General features: G+C 46.3%; 1 pseudogene across 1 annotated transcript; it reads left to right on the top strand.

Moving 5' to 3' along the window:
* Positions 1 to 64: 64 nt before the first annotated feature.
* LOC308614366 (heterogeneous nuclear ribonucleoprotein K-like) lies at positions 65 to 13047 on the top strand (annotated as a pseudogene). The gene has a single exon. The product of its transcript is annotated as a heterogeneous nuclear ribonucleoprotein K-like (transcript).
* Positions 13048 to 21484: the final 8437 nt, after the last annotated feature.

Consider the following 21484-nt stretch of genomic DNA (forward strand, 5'->3'; position numbering starts at 1 on the left):
CCTGATTTAAAGGTTTAAGTTAGAGTCATATTTGCATACCTTCAAGGGGGTCCACTGCTGACTTCCACGGCCGGTCGTGATCTCTGCAGTGTTCTGTCTGCCATCTCGTCAGAAGCTCGGCCCCAGGGCTTTTACACAGAAGAGCAGCTCTGAGAGGTTCAGCTGGTACGATGGAGTAGGCCTTTCTGCAGATGGTCTGGAAATCTGCTGGTGGCCCTCTATTTTGAGTTTTGGCTAACAACCACAGGAGTTTTGTTTTTTGTTTTTTATAAATTTATTTATTTATTTTTGGCTGCGTTGGTCTTCGTTGCTGCGCGCGGGCTTTCTCTAGTTGCAGCGAGCGGGCTTCTCATTGTGGTGGCTTCTCTTGTTGTGGAGCGTGGGCTCTAGGCACGCGGGCTTCAGTAGTTGTGGCTCACAGGCTTAGTTGCTCCAGAGCATGTGGGATCTTCCCAGACCAGGGCTCGAACCCGTGTCCCCTGCATTGGCAGGCAGATTCTTAACCACTGCGCCACCAGGGAAGTCCCAACCATAGGAGTTTTAAAGTAAAAACTAAAACAACCCAAAATTTTATTTTCCACTTCAAAACAGCTGCTTTCAGGTCAAATATGTTTTAGTCTGCACATTCAGATGAAATTCATGACATCGGATGATTACTGGTATCCACATTTCATCCTGCTTTTATAATAAACACTTCAAGGTATAAGCTCAAAGCCCTAACCACAAGAAGCTCTGTCACCGCATTCTCCGGTGGGACATCTGTTGAAGGCCTCCTGTGGGCTAGACTCGCTGCATTTTCCGCTGTGACTCCTGACCTGTTAAGGCTGCCCCTCCCCTAGTTTCAGTAGTGGAGCTGGTCATTGTGTGGAGCTGTGTGTGTGGGCGGGGGTGGGGGGGTGCTAGAGAGCAGGAGTCTTAAGTGCTATCCCCACACCGTCATCCCCTTCCCTTATCTGTAACTCCCAGGAGGTCGGGCGTGCCGTTTGCAGCTTTCTCTAGAAATACTTATTCATCCTGCAGAGTCTGAGCTCTGAATACCTTTTATCTCAATTTTTGTCTTTTGTTCTACAGAGAAGTAAGATGAGGAAAGAAGACAAGAAAGAAAAGAGGAAAGGAAAACCCCAGGTTTCAGGTGAAGGAAAATGGTGCTTTGTACTCACGCATTCATCGTTCACACAGTTCACTCACCCTTTCATTCAGTTAATCAGTCAGTCGGTCACTGTAAATGACGTGCGCTCAGAATGTGGACACCGAGAGGGTGACCCAGGGATGTCGAGGCAGGAGACGCTGTGTGTTAGAACTGGAGGAAGCTGTAGGCGAGGTCCGATGAACTCCTCCTGCAGGAGGCAGACTTGGAAGTGAGTGGTAGTGCCGGGGGGTGGGGGCAGGGTGGTGCATCCAGATGGCGTACAGAGCAGGCACGCCCCTCCAAGGAGCTGGACTCAAGGAGACGGGGGAGGTGAAGTTAGGACTCACCAGGGGTTGGTTTGGTGTAACAGAGAGCGTGCGTGCACATGTGTACCCCACTCTGTCGTCTCAGGGGAAGGAGATTGCGTCTGACTACTTGGGGCCCTACATAGCTGATGTCCCCCCTTCTCCACAGTGGCTTAAGCAGTGAGGAAATGTTATCACCTCACAAAACCCCAGGTGCAGAGGTGGGAGATTCAGTGTCTCAACCTGGCCTCACGACCATTGGCTCCCTGTGTAGCTGGTCCCCCGATCCCGATATTGCTGCCCGGGTGCAGGCACCAGAGGGGCAGCCGGCAGCTCCTCTTCCGTTTAGCCTGTCTTAAGAGCAAAGGGAAACCTGCACAGAAGACCTTCAGCAGTAGACGCCCACCGTACTCCTTCCGTAACTGCTCGCTGGCAAGGAGAGTGGAATTAAAAGCTCTGGATTACTAGTGAGGATTCAACCCGTGGGGCGGGGAGGGTTCCAGGCTTCTGCGAAGCATATGGCCAGTCGGTGTGGAATAGAACTGGGTTCTGCAGGACCAGGGTGTGGGCAGCTGGCGGCGTCTGCCATACGGGTGATGTTTGAGGCAGCGGCTGGTGGGGAGCTGGGAAAAGCTGTGCAACTCGGGACTGGAGCCAGGCTGTCGGAGCCGCACGGGACTCCTCCAGATTCCGGCTCATCCGATTTGTCCCCGGAAGCAGACCTTTGGCTGCTAGATGAGCATGATTTGCTAGCTCTCCACCCAGCCTTAGCAGGTGCTGCCTAGCCTCCTGGTGGACAGAGCGAGCGGTATGTTGGAAGCTGTGTGAACATGGCTCATCTTGTGCAACAGTGTTGCGCAGAGCCCAGAGCTGTCACTGCATCTGTGGCTTTTTTTTTAATCCTAAGAGTTTCCGCATCTGGACTTCGGGAGATAGAAATTACTGATCCTGGGTCAGGGGATTAGACCACTTCTGCCTACAGCCCTGCAGTTATGGGGTGCACGGGGGAGGCATGTGAAGCTCACCTTTCAGCTCACCAGTTCCCCGGAGGGAAGGTGTAACCTTTTAAAAATACAAACTGTGGACTTGCCTGGTGGTCCAGTGGTTAGGGCTCCGCGCTTCCATTTTGGGGGGGGCACGGGTTCCCTCCCTGGTTAGGGAACTAAGATCCCAAATGCTGCGGAGAGCGGCCATAAATAAATAAATAAATAAATAAATAAATAAATAAATAAAAATACAAATAGTCTCTTTTTAGTTTTCAAAAATCAACATTTAAAAATACTTTAATTTTTAATATTGGTAAGATGTACTTGAGGTTCAAAATTCAAAGTAAAAAGTCTGTCTCCCATCCCTGGCTCCAAGCCACCCGGGAGGCAACCACTGTCACCAGTTTCTTTTTTGTGAAAGAGATTCATTGATGATGCCACCTGTCTCCTTAGAGTCCTGTCCCATCTTCAGGGCTTGTAGGATGAGTTTCTGGGAAGAGACACAGGGAGTCAGTCAGCATGTTCATTCCTTCAAGTCTATAAGTGACAAGGGGTCCAGAAGGAGAGGACCAGGGGCCCTGGCAACACTGGCCCTTTGCCGGCACTTCACAGACTCTTCCGTTACGTCCTGAGTCCTGTGGGTGCTCTAAGCACGCAGTTGTCCTTATCAAAAGTAATCGCTGCCGTTTACTGAGTGCTTTCCCTGTGCCAGGCACCAAACCGTGCACCATACGGGGCTTATCACACCTAATTCTCGTCAGTGTTGGTGCTTTTATCATCATCCCCATCTTGCAGATGAGGAAGCAGGCTTGGAAAGGGTAAGTAACTTGCCCAAGGTCACAAAGCTGTTAGGGCTCAGGGCCAAGAGCAAAGCCGGCAGGGAGCAAGGGAGCCGGGACCCAAAGCAGGAAGGTGGCTGGAGTGGGTGTGTGCTGGCCAGGTAGGTGGTTGGTGGAGACAGTTCTGTGGTCCAAGCGGGTGGACTTAAGAACACCCGAACCTTTCCTGTTCTAACGGACAAAAGCAGGCATCCTTTCTCTCTGCTGTTTAAAATCCATGACGCCGATCAGGAGAAAATGATCCTACAGTTTTAAGGACTAGCTGTTGGGATATCAATCAAAGCTACAGATGTACACATTGAAATAGAATCCTCAAGCTAAAAGAGGTCATAAAGGTATAACTTACTCCTTTAATTTTATAGGCAAGGAAACCAGATTTTAGGTTGATTTACTTAAATGTTTATAGTTACTGGGAATGGAGAGACTCAGAACTCTTACCTAGTGTAGTCATCTTTATATCCCCATGATGCCTCTCTTTTTCTATAAACTGGATTTTCCACCAGCTTTTGGTGAAAGCATAGCTTTCTAAAAAACATTAGCTCTTGTTGTCCCTGAAACAATGGGAGGACGCTGGACCCAATGGGAGGATGCAGGACCCTGTGGACCCATCGATCGCTGACACATGGCACAATGTCTCTAGAACAGCTGGCTCTTAATGAGGCTCGTGATGGGTCCTGATTTTAGTGTCTGGCGAGCTCTGATGGGTCCTGCTTTTAGTGTCTGGTGAGCTCTGGGAAGCACTGACGTGGCAGACTAGTGTCGGGCTTGACTTGGGAATAGATTTTTAAATTCTTACCTTTTATTTATATTCATTCATTTATTTATGGCTGTGCCGCTCGGCTTGTGGGATCTTAGTTCCCCAACCAGGGATCAAACTGGGGCCCAAGGCAGTGAAAGCGCCAAGTCCTAACCACTGGAACACTAGGGAATTCCCAAATTCTTCCCTTTCAAAACACAGTAACTATTGGTACACTTTTGAGGAAGTTAAGTAGCCCAGATAAGGAGGCTCTTAATGAAAATAGGATTTTTATTTATTTTTTAATTTTTGGGCCATGCAGTTCCCCGACCAGGTATTGAACATGGAACCCCATCAGTGGAAGCGTGGAGTCCTAACCACTTGACCGCCAGGGAGTTCCCTGAAAGTGGGCTTTTTAGATAGCGGGCAACATGAGTGTGCCCATGTGTCTATTTGTGTTTATCATTCCCTATGTTGAGATTTGGTTCAGCAGCTCTGGACGTTCCTATCTCTGGCCAGTACCACACCTGTTTCTGCAGACACTCATTTTGGAGAACACTGACCACGTGGTCTGGGTCAGGCCTTACCCCATCTCCCTCTAAGCCATGGTTGCTCTTGAGTGGCTGTTCCTAACCTGCATTTATTGAGCATGCAAGATGGTTTAATGCCACAGCCCTACATAGTGTATGTGCTATTTCTGTAATTCCTTTTCTTTGAAATATTCTTAGTCTATGAAAATTTCAAAAACTCGTGGGTGGGCTCGTTCTCTGTCTAGCTGTGACCCGCCGAGGCAGCGCGGCGGCATGGGGACGGTAGCCTTGCCCCGCTACTGCAGCACTAGGGTGTCAGTTGGTCCCAGCCAGAACACTTCAGTTCTGCCCTGCAAGGATAGATTTAATAACTGATTGGTGTGTCCCTTTAATGTAAGAAAATGGAAACTGAACAGCCAGAGGAAACCTTTCCCAACACTGAAACCAATGGCGAATTTGGTAAGCGTCCTGCTGAAGATATGGAAGAGGAACAAACTTTTGAAAGATCTAGAAACACTGATGAGATGGTTGAATTACGCATTCTGCTTCAGAGCAAGAATGCTGGGGCAGTGATTGGAAAAGGAGGCAAGAATATTAAGGCTCTCCGTACAGACTACAACGCCAGTGTTTTATTCGCAGGCAGCAGTGGCCCCGAGCGCACAGTGAGTATCAGTGCTGATACTGAAACAATTGGAGAAATTCTGAAGAAAATCATCCCTACCTTGGAAGAGGGCCTGCAGTTGCCATCACCCACTGCAACCAGCCAGCTCCCGCTAGAATCTGAAGCTGTGGAATGCTTAAATAACCAACACTCTGAAGGATGCAACTTTGACTTCGAGTTGAGACTGTTGATTCATCAGTCTGGCTGGAGGAATTACTGGGGTCAAAGGTGCTAAAATCAAAGAACTTTGAGGAACACTCAGACAACAATCAGGCTTTTCCGGGAACGTTGTCCTCAATCCACTGACAGAGTTGTTCTTATTGGAGGAAAACCTGATAAGGTTGTAGAGTGCATAAAGATCATCCTTGATCTTATATCAGAGTCTCCCATTGAAGGACGTGCTCAGCCTTATGATCCCAATTTTTACGATGAAACCTATGATTATGGTGGTTTTACAGTGATGGTCAGTGACCACCGTGGACGTCCCGTGTGATTTCCCATGCCAGGAAGAGGTGGTTTTGACAGAATGCCTCCTGGTCGGGGTGGGCGTCCCATGCCTCCATCCAGAAGAGATTGTGATGACAGGAGCCCTTGCCGAGGACCTCCTCCACCTCCTCCTGGACGAGGGGGCCGGGGTGGTGGCAGAGCTCGGAATCTTCCTCCTTCACCACCACCACCACCTAGAGGAGGGAATCTAATGGCCTATGGCAGAAGAGGGAGACCTGGAGACCGTTATGATGGCATGGTTGGTTTCAGCGCTGATGAAACCTGGGACTCTGCAGTAGATACATGGAGCCCGTCAGAGCGGCAGATGGCTTATGAACCACAGGGTGGCTCTGGATATGATTATTCCTATGCAGGGGGTCGTGGCTCATACGGTGATCTTGGTGGACCTATTATTACTACGCAAGTAACTATTCCCAAAGACCTGGCTGGATCTATTATTGGCAAAGGTGGTCAGTGGATTAAACAAATCTGTCATGAGTCAGGAGCTTCGATCAAAATTGATGAGCCTTTAGAAGGGTCTGAAGACCGGATCGTTACCATTACAGAACGAACACAGGACCAGATACAGAATGCACAGTATTTGCTGCAGAACAGTGTGAAACAGTATGCAGATGTTGAAGCATTCTAATGCAAGATAGTTTTTCTTTTTTATAGTGTGAAGCAGTATTCTGGAAAGTTTTTCTAAAACTAATGAAGAACTGAAGGAGTCCTGCATCATTTTTTTTTTACCTGCTTCTGTTTAAAAAGCCAACATTCCTCTGCTTCATAGGTGTTCTGCATTTGAGGTGTAGTGAAGTCTTTGCTGTTCACCAGATATAATGTTTTAGTTCCTTACAAACAGGGTTGGGGGTTGGGGGAGGGTGTGCAAAAACATTGAAATTTTGAAACAGCAGCAGAGTGAGTGAATTTTTTTTTTTTTTTTTTTGCGGTACACGGGCCTCTCACTGTTGTAGCCTCTCCCGCTGCGGAGCACAGGCTCCGGACGCGCAGGCTCAGCGGCCATGGCTCACGGGTCCAGCCGCTCTGCGGCATGTGGGATCTTCCCGGACCGGGGCACGAACCCATGTCCCCTGCATCGGCAGGCGGACTCTCAACCACTGCGCCACCAGGGAAGCCCAGAGTGAGTGAATTTTAATTTTTGTTCATTGTTGGTGGTTTAAAAAAAAATCCCCCCATGTAATTATTGTGAACGCTTTGCTTTGTGGTCACTGTAACATTTGGGGGGGTGGGATAGGGAAGAAAAGTAACAATAGTCCGTATGTCCCTGGCATCTGTTCAGAGCAGTGTGCAGAATGTAATGCTCTTTTGTAAGAAACGTTTTATGATTTTTAAAGTAAATTTAGTGAACCTAAAAACAAAAACTCATGGGTGATATTTTCTGCCATGGACTCTCCAAGTCCAAAGCCCGTGGAGGGTAGGGGGTAAAAGGAGTTTTCTCTGATCTAGTTTAGTAAATTATGTGCATATTAACTCTGGGAGGTCTTGGGTAAACTATTATGGGGAAGGGGCAATAATTTGACAAGATTTGGAACCCTAGGACTATAGATTTTCCCCAGGAGTATACAGGTACACAGTTACTTGCAAATAGAACGAGCTATATGATATAGGAACCTTATAAATTAGTTCTAAGTCATATATTTTTAGCAAATAAATGACTTTAAGATGACTCAATCATTTATCGGTAAATTGCCAATTTTGCTTATAATTAGTTACTTTAGGTGGTTAAAACATAATGGAAAATGAGACCAAGGTCAAAGAATTCTCACCGTCCTACCTATGGGTGTCACTCAGCCCTGGCGGTGGATGGCATTTTATCAGTAGTTCTCATCTTAACCTCTTATCGGATCAGCTGAGCATGATCATGTCACTGAAGTTATTGACAATACTGGGAAAATAAGTGTTTCATTCATTGTGGGAGAGCAGTGATGTTTCAGTAGTTAAAATACTAAATATCATATGATATCGCTTATACGTGGAATCAAAAAATGGTACAAGTGAACTTATTTACAAAACAAATAGAGTCACTGATGTAGAAAACAAACTTACGGTTACCGGGGGGAAAGGGGAGGTGGGATAAACTGGGAGATTGGGATTGACACATATACACACTACCATATATAAAATAGAGGGCTTCCCTGGCGGTGCAGTGGTTAAGAATCCGCCTGCCAATGCAGGGGACACGGGTTCGAGCTCTGGTCCGGGAAGGTCCCACATGCCGCGGAGCAACTAAGCCCGTGCACCACAACTACTGAGCCTGCACTCTAGAGCCCATGAGCCACAACTACTGTGCCCGCGTGCCACAACTACTGAAGCCCGCATGCCTAGAGCCTGTGCTCTGTAACAAGAGAAGCCACCACAATGAGAAGCCCATGCACTGCAACGAAGAGTAGCCCCCGCTCGCCGCAACTAGAGAAAGCCCACGCACAGCAAGGAAGACCTAACACAGCCAAAAATAATAAATAAATTTATTTTAAAAAATAAAAAGTAAAAATAAAATAAAATAGATAATCAACAAGGACCTACTGTATAGCACAGGGAACTATATTCAATATCTTATAATAACCTATAGTAGAAGAGAATCTGAAAAGTATATATATAAAACTGAATCACTGCTGTACAGCAGAAATGAACACAACACTGTAAATCACTATACTCCAATAAAAATTAAAAACAAACAAAAAAATACTATATCCTGTTAAATGCTGAGGTCAGCAGTTGTCTTGTTATCTTAACTTGAAAGATGAAGAAAATGTGACTGGAGATGAAGGCACTGATATTTGGGATCTCTTAGAGGTTAGATTAGTGACACGAAGTAATGCTATTGAAGTTGTCTGCCTTTGAACGGTTTCAATTCAGGGACTTTGATATATGAAATTATGAGTAATAAGAGAATGTTAGAAATCACAAATTTTAGAACATTAATCCATTTCATTGTTTGATTAAGAATGCACATTTTACTATCCTTTTCGTCACTTAACCAGCCAGTGTTAAAACACATTTGATTTTTCACAGATGTTGCAGCTTTTAGACAGTGTAATTTTTTTTTGCAGGCATGTATAGATCTGTATTATTTACAAGCTTTCTTTTATCCTTTTATTGAGATGCCTGAATTGGTATTTCCCAGCTGGACTTCGCTGGAGTTTAGACCTTCAAGGGCAGAACGCAAATCTACTTTATCAAGGGTACATAACCTGCCTAACTCATTCATCTTTGCAGTCAAGAAACATGGCTTACTTTATTAAACACTGGTGCTCTTGCTCCAGAAATACTCATAGGATTGCAGCAGTTTGGTGGGGGGACAAGGAGGGCAGTCCGCAGACCAGTGTGGGTCCCCGGAGCACCCAGCATGGTGATGAAGGGCGAGGAAGCCTGGGCCGCAGTGTGGACTCTGCGGAGCGGCCGAGGCACCTCCCACCCACCCGGGCGGGCCTCAGCCACCAGAGCACAGGAGGACTTATGTGCAGTGTTTTAGACAGAAGGCTTTTTTTAAAAAAATTATTATTTATTTATTTATTTTTGGCTGCGTTGGGTCTTTGCTGCTGTGCACAGCTTTCTCTAGTTGCGGCGAGTGGGGGTTACTCTTCATTGCGGTGCGTGGGCTCTAGGCGTGCGGGCTTCAGTAGTTCTGGTGCGCAGGCTCAGTAGTTGTGGCTTACGGGCTTAGTTGCTCTGCGGCATGTGGGATCTTCCCGGACCAGGGCTCTAACCCGTGTCTCCTGCATTGGCAGGCGGATTCTTAATCACTGCACCACCAGGGAAGCCCCAGACAGAAGGCATTTTCACCGTAACTCATCACCCGAAAACTTTCTGCACTGCGCTTTCACTGCCGAGGGTTAGGGTTCAGTCCCTGGTCGGGGAAATAGGATACCGCAAGCCACGCGGTGCGGCCAAAATAATAATAATAATAATGCTCTCTTAGTTTTTATGAAATTCTCAAATTGCAAATGATACTTTACTATTCTTTATATCACAGGAAGCAAAATAAAACCAAATTAGTTAACTGTAAATGGGCATGAACCATCTTAGTGGAGTGGTGGAAGTGTTCTAAATCTAGATAGTGGTGATAATTGCACAACTAGGTAAATTTGCTAAAAATCATTGACTTGTACACTTAAAATAGAGGAACTGTGGTATGTGAATTACATCTTGGTAAAGTTACTCACAGAGCCCAAGTTAGTTGGGCTAATCATATGACCACAGAATGTCAGCAAAGATTTTTCCATAAACCTATCTCCAAGGGGGACATCATCAACCACTGGCTGTGGCTGCTCTTCACCACAGAAATTCCTCTGTCCTGGGTCTCAGGGGCTTGAAGTTACCAAACACCAGAGTCAGGTATTAGGAATAAGGAAATATTTTCAAATATTGGCTTATGCAAATCTACAATGATCAGAGCTATCAAATCGTTTAATCCATGATATATACAATTAAGTAAAAAATCTCACACCACAATAATCTTCAATAAGCAAACTAGAAATTCAGTCCTATTGGAAATATTAAAGTCCTTTAAAACTAGTTTTGGACTAATTAATACGTTCTAGTAAATACACAAACTCAAAAATGTTTTTCTTTTTTTCTTTGTTTTGATTTATTTATTTTAATTGGGCCATGTGTCTTTTTTTTTTTTTTTTTTGCCCGTGCCGCATGGCATGCAGGATCTTAGTTCCCCGACCAGAGATTGAACCCGTGCCGTCAGAGCATTTAGTATCCCAGACCTCACTGTCTCATGACTTTGATTGCAAAGCTTTCAAGTCAGGCAGTGGTTATTTTTAACAATTCATCCTGGGGGGAATTCCCTGGCCGCCCAGTGGTTAGGACTCCATGCTCTCACTGCTGAGGGCCCGCGCTCCTTCCCTGGTCGGGGAAATAACATCCCACAGGACTTGTGGAGCGGCCGAAAATAAAAATAAATAAAAAGAAAAAAAATTCATCCTGACTAAAAGAACTACAGCAAGAAAACCAAAAGCAATGTTACAGATGATACAGCGTGTAGAATGAATAATGGCTGTCTGTTTTAATGGAGGACTCATGGCTGATCCAGCTCTTCCACTAACTCCCTGGGTCACTTAACCAGCCCAACCTCTGTTCCTCTGCTTTGACCTTGGCATTTAGTGATACTGTGAAGAAACAGCTGACCCTCAAATTTCTGAGAAGAGTAAATACAAGTAATATTTCATCAGACCCTATAGTTTCTTATCCCTGTGAGCACAGTTTCTACATTCTCGGTACTGAAGTCGTTAACCCAAGAAAGCATCGTTCAGATTGCCTGTGACCAGAGTTCACGAGCGAAATGGCCTTAGGCTGAAACTGGCCGTAACGAAGGCAGAGGCATCTACTTTGATCTGGTTCACCTAGGTTAAGATTCTGACACATGAAGACTTTATTTAGACGAACGTTACTTCACTTACAGTTATTTATAAATATGCTCAAAATGTGACTGACTGAAAATTTTCCAGCTCACAAGTCTCCGCCCTTCTTCATCTTAACATAGCTGCACTAAGAGGAAGTATTGCCAGCCTAGAAATGGCTGTGGTTTTCAGTGCCTTAGGAGGCTTACCTTCCCATAATCTGACTTACTGTTTTTACGTTCTTGAAAGAAATAAATTAGTAATGAGAGAGAGACTGTACTCCTTTTAGAAGATTTCTCCATGTTAATTAGTTATTTGAAAGGTTTTATTGATTACTTTTTAAATCTAACTGAAAAGGAGTTAGATGGAAATTTTCTAAATGTACTTTTTAAATTTACATTTTTAATGTAAAATATAATAGCCATAAGAATCAAAGTTTAGGGCTTCCCTGGTGGCACAGTGGTTGAGAGTCCACCTGCCAATGCAGGGGACGCGGGTTCGTGCCCCGGTCCAGGAAGATCCCACATGCCGCGGAGCGGCTGGGCCTGTGAGCCATGGCCGCTGAGCCTGCACGTCCGGAGCCTGTGCTCCGCAATGGGAGAGGCCACAACAGTGAGAGGCCCGCGTACCGCAAAAAAAAAAAATAAAAAATCAAAGTTTAGTGACTTCCCTGGCAGTCCAATGGTTAAGACTCCAGGCTTCTACTGCAGGGGGCACAGGTTCAACCCCTGGTCAGGGAACTAAGATCCTGCATGCCATGCGGCACGGGCAAAAAAAAAAAAAAAAAAAAGGATACGTGGCTCAATTTAAATAAATAAATAAAACAAAACAATGAAAAAAAGAAAAAGAATTTTTAAAGTTTGTATAATGTTTACTAGAACGTATAATTAGTCCAAAACTAGTTTTAAAGGACTTTAATATTTCCAATAGGACTGAATTTCTAGTTTGCTTATTGAAGATTATTGTGGTGTGAGATTTTTTACTTAATTGTATATATCATGGATTAAACGATTTGATAGCTCTGATCATTGTAGATTTGCATAAGCCAATATTTGAAAATATTTCCTTATTCCTAATACCTGACTCTGGTGTTTGGTAACTTCAAGCCCCTGAGACCCAGGACAGAGGAATTTCTGTGGTGAAGGACAGCCACAGCCAGTGGTTGATGATGTCCCCCTTGGAGATAGGTTTATGGAAAAATCTTTGCTGACATTCTGTGGTCATATGATGCACTGCAACTAATTTGGGCTCTGTGAGTAACTTTACTGAGATGTAATTCACATAACCACCGTTCCTCTGAAGTGTACAATTCATTGATTTTTAGCAAATTTACCTAGTTGTGCAATTATCACCACAACCTAGATTTAGAACATTTCCACCACTCCACTAAGATGGTTCATGCCCATTTATAGTTAACTAATTTGGTTTTATTTTGCTTCCTGTGATATAAAGAATGGTAAAGTATCATTTGTAATTTGAGAGTTTCATAAAAACTAGAATTCCTTTTTTTTTTTTTTTGACCGTACCGTGCGACTTGCAGTATCTTAGTTCCCCAACGAGGGATTGAACCCTCGCCCCTGGCAGTGAAAGTGCAGGGCAGAGTCCTAACCACTGGACCACCAGGGAGGTCCCAGAGAGAATTCTATTCTCTCTCTCTCTTTTTTTTTTAACCTGTGTTAGGTCTTCGTTGCTGCGTGCGGGATTTCTCTAGTTGCAGAGAGTGGGGCTGCTCTTTGTTGCGGTGCGTGGGCTTCTCATCCTGGTGGCTTCTCTTGTTGTGGAGCACGGGCTCTAGACACGTGGGCTTCAGTAGCTGTGGCGCATGGGCTTAGTTGCTCCATGGCATGTGGGATCTTCCCTGACGAGGGCTCGAACCCGTGTCCCCTGCATTGCAGGCAGATTCTTAACCACTGTGCCACCAGGGAAGTCCTATCCTTTTTTTTCCCCCCATTTTTATTGCAGTACAATTGCTTTAAAATGTTGTGTTAGCTGTACAACAAAGTGAATCAGCTCTATGTATACATATATCCCCATATCCCCTCCCCCTTGAGCCTCCCTCCCACCCTCCCTATCCCACCCCTCTAGGTCATCACAAAGCACCGAGCTGATCTCCCTGTGCTATGCAGCAGCTTCCCACTAGCCATCCATTTTACATTTGGTAGTGGATATATGTCAGTGCTACTCTGTCACTTTGTCCCAGCTTCCCCTTCCCCCCCCCTCCTCAACTCCGTTCTCTATGTCTGCATCTTTATTCCTGCCCTGCCACTAGGTTCATCAGTGCCGCTTTTTTAGATTCCATATATATGTGTTAGCGTACGGTATTCGTTTTTCTCTTACTTACTTCACTCTGTATGACAGACTCTAGGTCCATCCACCTCACTACAAACAACTCAATTTCATTCCTTTTTATGGCTGAGTAATATTCCATCGTATATATGTGCCACATCTTCTTTATCCATTCATCTGTTGATGGACATTTAGGTTGCTTCCATGACCTGGCTATTGTAAATAGTGCTGCAACGAACATTGGGGTACATGTGTCTTTTTGAATTATGGGTTTCTCAGGGTATATGCCCAGTAGTGGGATTGCTGGGTCACATGGTAGTTCTATTTTTAGTTTTTCGAGGAACCTCCATACTGTTCTCCATAGTGGCTGTATCAATTTACATTCCCACCAACAATGCAGGAGGATTCCCTTTTCTCCACACCCTCTCCAGCATGTATTGTTTCTATATTTTTTGGCGATAGCCATTCTGACCAGCGTGAGGTGATACCTCATTGTGGTTTTTTTGTTTGTTTGTTTTGCAGTCCGCGGGCCTCTCACTGTTGTGGCCTCTCCCATTGCGGAGCACAGGCTCCGGACGCGCAGGCTCAGCGGCCATGGCTCACGGGCCCAGCCACTCCGCAGCATGTGGGATCTTCCAGGACCGGGGCACGAACCCATGTCCCCTGCATTGGCAGGCGGACTCTCAACCACTGCGCCACCAGGGAAGCCCTCATTGTGGTTTTGATTTGCATTTCTCTAATGATTAGTGATGTTGAGCATTTTTTCATGTGTTTGTTGGCAGTCTGTATGTCTTCTTTGGAGAAATGTCTACTTAGGTCTTCTGCCCATTTTTGGATTGGGTTGTTTGTTTTTTTGATATTGAGCTGCATGAGCTGCTTGTATATTTTGGAGATTAATCCTTTGTCAGTTGCTTTGAAAAAAAAATCAGAACTATTGAATCTTTGGTTGAGTACATTTCACATAATCATATGCTTGGGAATGAAGAGCATACTCAGAAATTAAAAGACCCATTGTTATTAAGTCTATTTGGGGATCAAAGAGGTATTTTAAAAAAGCATTATGATTCTCTTCATATCATATTTGCTACTCAAGGATTTGTGCGTGCGTGAAGGCTTGTCTAAACCAAAGAGCCTGGGGACATCCCTGGTGGCACAGCGATTAATAATCAGTGCTCCCGGGCTTCCCTGGTGGCGCAGTGGTTGAGAGTCCGCCTGCCGATGCAGGGCACACGGGTTCGTGCCCCGGTTCGGGAAGATCCCACATGCTGTGGAGCGGCTGGGCCCGTGAGCCATGGCCGCTGAGCCTGCGCGTCCGGAGCCTGTGCCCCGCAAGGGGAGAGGCCACAGCAGTGAGAGGCCCACATACAGCCCCCAAAAAAAAAAAAAAAAAGCTATAAAAAAAGAATCAGTGCTCCCAATCCAGGGGCCCTGGGTTTGATCCCTGGTCAGGAAACTAGATCCCACATGCATGCCACAACTAAGAGTTCGAATGCCACAGCTAAGAAGCCTGCCTGCTGCAACTAAGACCTGGCACAACCAAATAAATAAATAAAATTTAAAATAAATAAATAAAGTAAACCAAAGGGCCTGATGCCCTTTCCAAGCTGGTGGGGATCCAGGGGAGAAACACTGCAAAGTTTATTTGTCCCTTCTATTGATCTGGTCCTGAGAAGCTTGGTTTCTATCAATATTAAACTAAAAATCCAACAAGAACCCTCACCCCCTCACCCCACAATGGACTTTAAAGTACCTTAACACATTGTTGGGTTAAAAAAAAAATAGAAGAAATGGAATAGATATTGGGACTTAAAGCAAAACCTTCATTGTTTAAATTATATGAATATTTTAATGGAGATGTTTTGTCCCTTAATTGAGTAATTCCTAACTCTGCTGCTTAATTCATGTATTTGGAAAATAGCACCAAGAAGCTGGGCCAGTGTGGGTTGGGCTACACCTACACATACTTCATTGCCCTTTGTTCTTGCTTTTAATCCATGTCTTTACTTTCCCTGGACCATCGATCAGATTTGGAGATAAAGCCCTTTTGTGAATCTACAGTGAGAATTCCTTGGGGTCTTTGTGCAGAAAGCAGTCAGAGCCTGATAATCCTGAGCCGAAAACCCTTCCTTCTCCCTCTCTGCCCTCCCATGGCTTCTGCCCACAGCCCCGCAGTTATGGGGTGCATGGGGGTGGCACATGAAGCTCGCCTTTCAGCTCACCGACTCCCCGGAAGGTGTAACCTTTGAAAAATCCGAACTGTCTCTTTCTACTTTTCAAAAGTTAACATGTTAAAAAATTTGTTTTTTAATATTGGTAAGACGTACTTGAGGTTCAAAATTCAAAGGATACAGAGGTATACAGTGAAAAGTCTGTCTCCCATCCCTGGCTCCAAGCCACCCGGGAGGCAACCACTGTCACCAGTTAAGTGACAGTTTGGAGTCGCAGGAGCGAGTCTGAGGCAGTATGTGGTCGGGCTGGGTTTCGTGATAAAGACTGGGATGGTTAATAGTACACGCCCAGCTCTTTGTCTATTCTGTTCATTCCATTCTACACTAGAAACTTTGTGTGCATCAGTACAGTAATCCTATGTGAACCTGAGACGCTGAGAGCTGGCAGGGACCCCTCTGGACACAGGGCAAATGCCTTTAAGATCTAAGTGGATTGATGAATTATTTATGCCCTATGTAGCAGTCTGAGAAGGGGCCTTCAGACTCACCTGGCAGGGCAGCAGCCGAGGTGCTCTGAGTGTTCTCCACCCAAGTGGTGTCATTGGTCAGGAAGAATCCCCATCCTGTGGTCACGACACTGATGGGCAGCTGTGCGAGCTTCAGGACGTGTCTGCGGGTGTCCTGATTAACTGTCTGGATACTGTTTATGTACCTCTGGGGTCCTCTGAAAAGGGTGTAGAATGGGTGCCCAGGTCTTCATGCATCTGGAAATCCCTCTAGGTGCCAGGATGGCCCCCTGAGCAGAGGGAGGTGTGCATCTCAGGCTGCTTGACCCTATTTGGGAAAAGGATCCTCCTAAAAGAAAAGCCTCTGTGTGTGCGTGCGTGCATTCACATGCACACACGTGTCCAAACCCTGGGAACTTAGCCCAACTAATGCTCCTTGTGTTCTGTTTCTGTATTTAAGGTGGCACCCTGTCCATTTCTTCTAGGCCCTCATGTCTTTTTTTTTTTTTTTTTAAAGAGATGGGCTTTAATTAATTTATTTTTGCTGTGTTGGATCTTCATTTCTGTGCGAGGGCTTTCTCTAGTTGTGGCAAACGGGGGCCACTCTTCATCGCGGTGCGTGGGCCTCTCACTATCGCGGCCTCTCTTGTTGCGGAGCACAGGCTCCAGACGCGCAGGCTCAGTAGTTGTGGCTCACGGGCCTAGTTGCTCCGCGGCATGTGGGATCCTCCCAGACCAGGGCTCGAACCCGTGTCCCCTGCATTAGCAGGCAGAGTCTCAACCACTGCACCACCAGGGAAGCCCCAAAGCCAACCTCAGTTACTTTTTTTTTTTTTTTTTTTTTGCGGTACGCGGGCCTCTCACTGTTGTGGCCTCTCCCGTTGCGGAGCACAGGTTCCGGATGCGCAGGCTCAGCGGCCATGGCTCACGGGCCCAGCCGCTCCGCGGCATGTGGGATCCTCCCAGACCGGGGCACGAACCTATGTCCCCTGCATCGGCAGGTGGACTCTCAACCACTGCGCCACCAGTGAAGCCCCCTCACGTCTTTTAACAGTACCCAAATGGTTAAATAACATATGGTGCACCCAGGGTATTAAATACTATTATAATATTAAAAGTATATAAGCATGATACATACCAATAAGGAATGCTTTCCAAGACATGCTTGCAGGAAAACAAAAATGACAGCACAATTCAAACATATGATCTAGTAGTTTTACAAAAATTATACCCATATGCATCTACGTGTATACATTTATAAAAAATGGTGTGGACTTCACTTCCACTAGGTGCTCTGAGACACCCCCCCCCACTGCCATCCAACTAAACCCTGGAGCTGTCTACCCCACCCTCTGCAAGGGCCACCCCCTGACAACACAAGCCAGGTCAGAGCAGGTGGCATGCTGAGGGGTAAGGCTGCCTTGAGTGGGGGTGGGTGGCCGCAGCGGTGTCGCTCTGGGGGCACCTGCCCTCGGCCCGGTGGTGGGCTGGGCGGATGCTGGCCTCGGGCTCTGGGTGGAAAAGGGCAGTAAGGTAGAGCTCCAGTGGAAAGCACAGCTCGAGGAAAGCTTTCCTAATTTAGACCTGGAGGGCTCAGGATCCACGATCCATAAAGGTCACCAATGCACGAACAGACGAGCCACTAGGAGAGCAGAACCGGCTCCTCACTCCAGGCTGCAGGGTGAGTTCCAATCAGGGAGGCGGGGGGCTTGCTTCACGGGGGTGCTGGGTGATCAGGGGCTGACGTCTGCCCCACTTGGGAGTGGGAGAAGAGGGGCGGGGAATGCTGCCTTCAACACACAAATGGACTGACCATGACAGAAAAGATGGATTTGACTAAAGAATTTCTCTTTTTAAGTGAAAAATCTAAAACATGAATGGGTTGCTCGTTTTTGCAATATATGTAATTTTGAGCAATATCCAACATATAGAAAGAATTCCTATCTAGAAAAGAAAAGTTAATGCAAAGAAAGAGAACAGGAGACATGAGTATCTTATAGAAGAGGCAACGTGTCTGGCCAGCAAACACAGGAAACGCTCTTTCACCTCATCAGTAATGAAGGAAATACAGCTGCAGACCAGGAGCTAGCATTCTGCAACCAGGAGACTGGTGAATTCAGAAGTCCAGCAGCACAGATGTTAAAGAGGATATAGGAGAGGTGCCTTCTGACCAGGACGGAGCAGCAGGAACCAGATCAATCTGCCTGCCTGACACAGCAGCTCAGCACAGGGCTCCCTGAGGGAAGGGACGTTCTCTGTGACCCTGCAGTTGCCCCAGCCCAAGGTCTGGGAGGAGTCCAAGGCCCCCAGGCAGGGAGGGGAATCCAACAGCCAGCCAACGATCTCCCTATGTTGAGGAGACAGCTGAGGGTTGGGTGATGCCAAGGTAGCAGCGTCCAGAGAAGAGGGAGCCGCAGAGGAGCCCAGACCCCAGAGGCCCACTATCAAGTCAGACCAGCCAAGGAAAGGGCCATGGAAAGGAGCTCAGTGGAGCTGGGAATGGTTGTGTCTCCAATGGCCAAAGCGGAAAACACTCCTCCTTGGTGGGGCAGCAGGTAGAGTCCTCAGAAAAGCACTGCCTCTGCAAGTGAGCCTGGAAGCCGCTCTTTCCAGGCAGGTGACTCCGCCCATGGGAGACTGAGCTCCAGGACCCAGGTAAGCCGGGGCCAGGTTCCTGATGTGCAGAAACTGTAACAAAGGTTGCTTTCAGCCACTAAGTTTGGGGTTATTTGTTGTGCAGCAATAGATAACTAATACACCCACTGGCCAGGACTGATCTAGTAACCTGTACAACAAAATATCCAATCTGCTGATGGTAGAGACAGGCACTGTGTCCCCTGATTGGTGCTATCTCCTGAGGAGACCACATGGGACCCCCTTCCATCCTTCAGGGGACAGAGGTACATCCCAATGGGCACAGACGCATAGTCCAGATATTGGTTTGACTTTTCTGTTTGGAGGCATCAGCACCCACATCCCAGGCCAGGGGATGTGTGGGGGGATGGACTTGTGCTGACCCAGGAATCTCCCCTTTGTGAAGCAGAGAGCATCATTTCAGGATCCTGTAGGGGAGTAGAAATTCTCCTTCCTACTAGCCTCCTGGGTCATCTGGCTGGGCTCCTTTGAGCTGGCTGGACAGGATACAGATTAACCACAGAAAAGCACAGAGGTTCATTAGCTTGTGCATCCGACCCACGGGGGCACTCAGAGACAAACGACTCAAAGGGAGCTTAGAACTGGGCTTACAGAGCATGTTGGCAAAGCAACACTAAAAATTTAGGGAAGTGACAAGACAAAGGAAAAGGACCTTGAGTCTCTAGGGGTGGGAAATTGTGGGAAGGCAGATATCTGGGAACCAACAGTACAGGCTAATTAGTAAAGTTTGTCATGTTGCTTCCTCTGGTGCTGTCTGATTCCAGACTAAGGGTCTAAAGTTGTCTCATTAACGTCTGTCCTTCCTGGCATAGAGTGGAGAGGGACACCTTTGTAAATTTATGTCCTGCTTTTAGGCAAATGGGGGAGCAGCTGCTTCTTCTCAACCGCCTTCAGCTCAAAATAATCATGCCAAAGTGGCCTATTGTGGGGTGGCATATTCTGTGACCCTGCAATACCTAATGCCTTAACCATTTCCCATAAGCCAGAATGATTCATCCATTCCTTTTGAAAGCTTGGAAAGCATGGTAAAAGTAATTAAAAATCTAAATTTTTAGCAGTTTCAAATTCACCTTTTGTCTCAAATGTCAAATTTTGCCTAGGGCTGAAGATTTAATCTATTTTTAGAGGAAAAAAATATTACTACTGCTTGAAAGGAGGAGATGCGACCTGTCAATATACAGGTATTAGAAGAAGAAAAACCCCCAAATCCCAGGCAGATTTCTCCATGTTTCCTTGCCACACCTTCCTCTGGGCACCGCACAGGTGAGAACACTCAGTGAGATGCCCAGGACTCAAATGCGACCACAGTTACTTCTCCTTCACAGGGGATGAGCACATATGTAACTCCAAAGTAGAACTCAAGGATGAGTTCCTGGTGTCACAGAGGCAAGTGGATTTCTCTTTATAGCTATTGTGCCCAGATTACCACCCAGTTAAGAGGAAAACTCTTAATGGATTATCTGGTTAAAGAACAATTTTGTTAAAATGGTACACTAATTTTATGCCAAGTCATAGATACAAGGTAATAACACCAATTTGTTTTTAAAAAGAACCCCCAAAGGATATAAGCCAATTACATACATAAAAGCCCTATATTGCACAGTGGAAAGACAAAACATTGGACTTGATGAATCACAGCATCTGTCATATGAATTACTCTACCAAGAAGAAAGAATTAATGGAAATGTCCTGTTACCAAGTCCAAGCTCGTCTTGCTCGCTGCATGACAGGCTGGTAAACTGAGAGATGATTTGTCGGGGCAAGGAATAGCAACTTTATTCAGAAAGCCAGCAGACTGAAAAGATGGTGGACTTGTGTCCCAAAGAACCAGCTTGCCTGAGTTAGAATTCAGGCTTTTATACTAAAAGGGGAGGGAGTAAAGTCAAACACTTCCTGGTTCCCATCAGCCTCCTGGGGGGAGGTGTTAATTTCTTCCTCCCTGCAGTCATTCACAGGTGGGCCTGGTCAGCATGCTTCCTGGGAGCTAAACAAAGGTACTTGAGCTTAATGCTCATTACCTGGGAGGCAGGATTCCCAGAGAGGGGCCATTGTGTATAATTTAAGCTTATAGGCAACATCCCCTCAGTGATTAACTTGTAATAGAACACAAAGGTTCTTCCCTATCACAGTCCTACCAGAGGAAGCTGGGAAGAGAAAAGATGAGTAACTTGGTACAAAACAGGTGGTGGGCAGGGTTTGACCTACAGACTTAGTTGGCAATTCCTACTCTAGAGCTAAGAATGGTGTTTACATGTTAAAATGATGGAGAAAAATTAAAGGAATGAAAATTATTTGGAATTCAGGGTTTCCTGGAACTCAGCAGAATCTGCTTGTCCATGTGTCTTCCGTGGCTGCTTTTGCTGAGTGCTTCTGACAGAGACCCATACCCTGCAAAGCCTGAGCCATTTGCCATCTGCTGCTTTACGGAAAACGTTGCCACTCCCTGCCCTACAGCAGTGCTTCTCAGTTCTGGAACTGTCTGGGAAGGTTTAATGTTATGAATCTAATTGGCCACCTGGTGAGCCCCGCTCCACCCCATGACCCTAAGACCCTAAGACGCAGCCAAGGTTGAGAAGTTCTGTTTTGAAACCAGACCTGAGAGCTGCATGTGGGATCTTAGTTCCCCGACGAGGGAGCAAACACATGTCCCCTGCACTGGAAGTCTTAACTGCTGGACCGCCTGGGAGGTCCCCAGACCTCAGAGCTTTTTAAAACACCAAGGCCGGGCTCCCCCTCCGTCCAGTTAACTAGAAAGGTGTGTGTGGTGAGGGGGTGAGGGGTGGGTGTCACCTGGGTGATTCTTGCCCGCTGCAGAGCTGAGAACTGGG

Source organism: Mesoplodon bidens (assembly GCF_964165515.1).
Source record: "Mesoplodon bidens genome assembly, chromosome: 3".
NCBI lineage: Eukaryota > Metazoa > Chordata > Mammalia > Artiodactyla > Ziphiidae > Mesoplodon > Mesoplodon bidens.